This window comes from Chrysochloris asiatica, unplaced genomic scaffold (assembly GCF_000296735.1).
Source record: "Chrysochloris asiatica unplaced genomic scaffold, ChrAsi1.0 scaffold00487, whole genome shotgun sequence".
NCBI classification, from domain to species: domain Eukaryota; kingdom Metazoa; phylum Chordata; class Mammalia; order Afrosoricida; family Chrysochloridae; genus Chrysochloris; species Chrysochloris asiatica.
Genome location: NW_006409005.1, coordinates 538,392 through 541,648, shown reverse-complemented (window position 1 = coordinate 541,648; position 3,257 = coordinate 538,392). Strand labels below are relative to the sequence as shown.

The following is a 3,257-nucleotide window of genomic DNA, read 5'->3' as shown; positions in this document are numbered from 1 at the left end:
AAATGCTCTTTTAAATTTATTAGTAAATTTATATCCATCTTTTCAAATCTCAAAAAAAAAAAAAAGCCATTAATTGAGAAGAGTTTCCTCAATAGGGAAAGGCCAGTGCAAAGACCCCCCAGATAGAATATGTTTGGTATGTATAAGTGACAGTAAGGAGGTGAGCTGGGTTAGAGAGCTGAGCAAAAGGCAGAGTGGGAGAAGGTAGGCCAGAGACCTAAAAGGATATCATAATACACAGGGTCTGGCTGGCAACACCAGAAGGCCTGACTTTTACTATGAACAAGTGGAGCACTACTACAGGATTTTTGAGATCTGACTCTGCTTAAAGCATTACTAAGAGTCAGACTTGACTCTGTCAATGTGTAATTTTACATGAGCAGATCTCCACATATTTGGGTGGTAGAGATCGCATGACAGAATTTTGCAAGTCCAATGGCGTATTCATTGCAAATACCTTTTTTAAACAATGTAAAAGGTAATTATATACATGGAGCTCACAAGATGGAATACACAGGAATCAAATTGGCTACATCTATGGGAAGGAGCTCTGGTAGTGTATTGGTTACGAATCAGGCTGCGAACTGCCAGGACAGCAGTTCTAAACTACCAGCCACTTCGTGGGAGAAAGATGAGAATTTCTGCTCCTGTAAAGATTTACAGCCTCGGAAATCCTGTATAGGGTCACTATGAGTTGGAACCGACTCCATGGCACATAACAACAACAGTGGGAAGAGATGGTGAAAGAGCTCTGTATCATCAGCCAAAACAAGGCCAGGACAGACTGTGGAACAGACCATCAATTACTCATATTAAATTCAGGCTGAAGCTACAGAAAATTAAAACAAGTCCACAAGAGCCAAATTAGAACCTTGAACATAATCCATCTGAGTTTATAGATCATCTGATTTGATGCATTAGACACTAATGACTGAAGACCAGCATCATTTCTATTACCAGAGCCATATTTTTCAACTACTAATCATTCCTCTTTATTTCCAACCTTTGCATTCTAATTACCAAAATTTACACATAGCTCTAACTCGTAGTTTGCCTTGTTAACATCATTCACATTTACAGTTCTGTGACATTAGTTAGGTTTATCATGCTATTCATCCATGGCCGTTATCTGTTTCCAAGTTTCCCTATTGCCCTTCTTATCAGGAAGCTGAGTGAGTTCCCTTTTTCATATTTCTTTAAAAATTAGTTTTTAGTGCCCATCAACTGAAGAATGGATAAACAAACTGTGGTACATACACACAATGGAGTACTATGCTATATTGAAAAATAACAAGGAAGCTGCATGCCACTTCCTAACATGGAGGAACCTTAAGAACATTATGTTGAGTGAAATTAGTCAGTCACAAAAGGAAAAATATTACATAGGACCACTACTGTAAAAGACTAAGAAAAAGAACCCATACTATTTCACTAAAGTAGATGATTAACTGGATGCTAGGGCGTAGGGGTGGGGTTAAGGATGGGAGGGGAAGGTGGAACACAGGGCAGGAAATAGACATGGGATAACTTGGGTGTTAGGGAGGGGGCAATATACAAGTAGGGAGAGGGGAATGGAGGAATAAAGCAGATGGGAGAACAGACAGGTAGGAATGAGCTAAATGGGACAGAGGTAATAAATGATGTAGGTACAGCCTTGGAACAACAGGGCTCTGGGATACAGAGACTGGGACATGGTTGGAATGGGGAAAGGGGGCGAATAATGTTGAGATGCTTGGCTGACTCTTGAACCTTGGTTTTCCATGCATTATATTATAAAACAGTCACGGGAGAGTAGAGGGAGGAATAACCAGACACCATAGAAAGCTTGTAAGTCCGTCTTCTGCCTGGAACTGACTGGAATACCTAAAAAGGGGCTACAATATATACAGTATAGGGATGTGCAACTTGAACATTGGCTACCCAAAATGGGGGGAGGGATACAAAGGTAAGAAGTGACTGGTTTACAAGCTTTCAAGAGGGAACCTGGATTGACAGCACGGGGAGGAGGGTGGAGTCTCAAATGAGTAATATCTGACTTGTCTAGGAAGGGCTGATGAAAAGAAATGCAGATGGGTCTCTTGTGATGCAGGGGTGAATAATTGTTATCAGGATGGATTGTGAGGACTGGAAAGGTAAAGGTGGATATTTTATAGCAAGGAGGGATGTGATTAACCTTTCAGTCTAGGAGCGAAGGGCCCTGGAACCATCACTGGAGAAGAACAGAAATCGGGACCCCACCCAGAGAAGCAGTGAGGCCTGAGATGGAGACAGAGAGGATGACATGAAGAGATGGAGTGGCTGAGGACTTGAGATCCAGGGAGGGAAGGGAACTGTGTGCTGAGGACCGTGGGGATAGAGAGGGGGCCTGTGGGGTATAACCTTTGGTTGGGTGATGATGCATGGACGGGATGCTAACTATGGCAATGAAACAATGTATGATAGAATGAGTGTACAGCTAGTGTTCCCCCATGTAAACTATCACACAATAAAAGGGGGGGTGATTAGTTTTAAAGCTTAAGTTCAAAGTAACCTTTGCTATGTCATAAATGTTCTTTATCTTGTTTGCAAAAGTATTTTTGAAACTTTTATGTTAAAGAGAAGGATACAATGAGTGAAAATGGCAAAGTGCTCATTCAGTTAATTTGCTTTGTCTCATTGACTGCGTGGAATTTTAGGTGCATTTGGCTTTGATAAAATGATAAAAATCAATTAGACAAATACAGAATTACTCTCGCTACATATAATTTTCTTTACTGATTTGTGATTAATTTGCTGACTTTTTTGCTAAAAATGTTTGAGGGTATAAATTGTCCTTGAGAGGAAAAATGTTCATAGTTTTTTATAATTTGGTTTTATATTTCACAAGTGTGCTGATCATTTCTCTTTTAATAGGAACAAAGAGAATGTCCTTGTCTCCTGCCCTTTTTCTTAGAACAGGAAGAGTTCTCTATCCATGTCTTCTTTGCATTCAGTATAAGATAGGACAGTAGAATTGCCGTTGCATTTAAATGCATTAAGTAATGTGTAGAGCAGGAAACAGTTCATGCATGGGTTCATCGTTGGAAAAGTGGCAAGAAGGAAAAAGTTTGGAGTAGGATTATTGGATATTGGTTTGAAAGCTGGCTTTCACTTACTGCACAAGACCATCTTCTTTTCAAACCTTAGTTTCCTTGACTGTAATAAAAAAGAATAGCCACTTTGCAGGTTCTTTGAGGGGGAGGCAAGACTAAGAGTATGTGGGTTAAATGTGAGTTTTC

General features: G+C 40.1%; 1 protein-coding gene across 1 annotated transcript in view; it reads left to right on the top strand.

Moving 5' to 3' along the window:
• The window catches only part of OXCT1 (3-oxoacid CoA transferase 1), a 251,550-nt gene that overhangs the window by 19,847 nt on the left and 228,446 nt on the right, over positions 1–3,257 (top strand). The window lies entirely within an intron of this gene.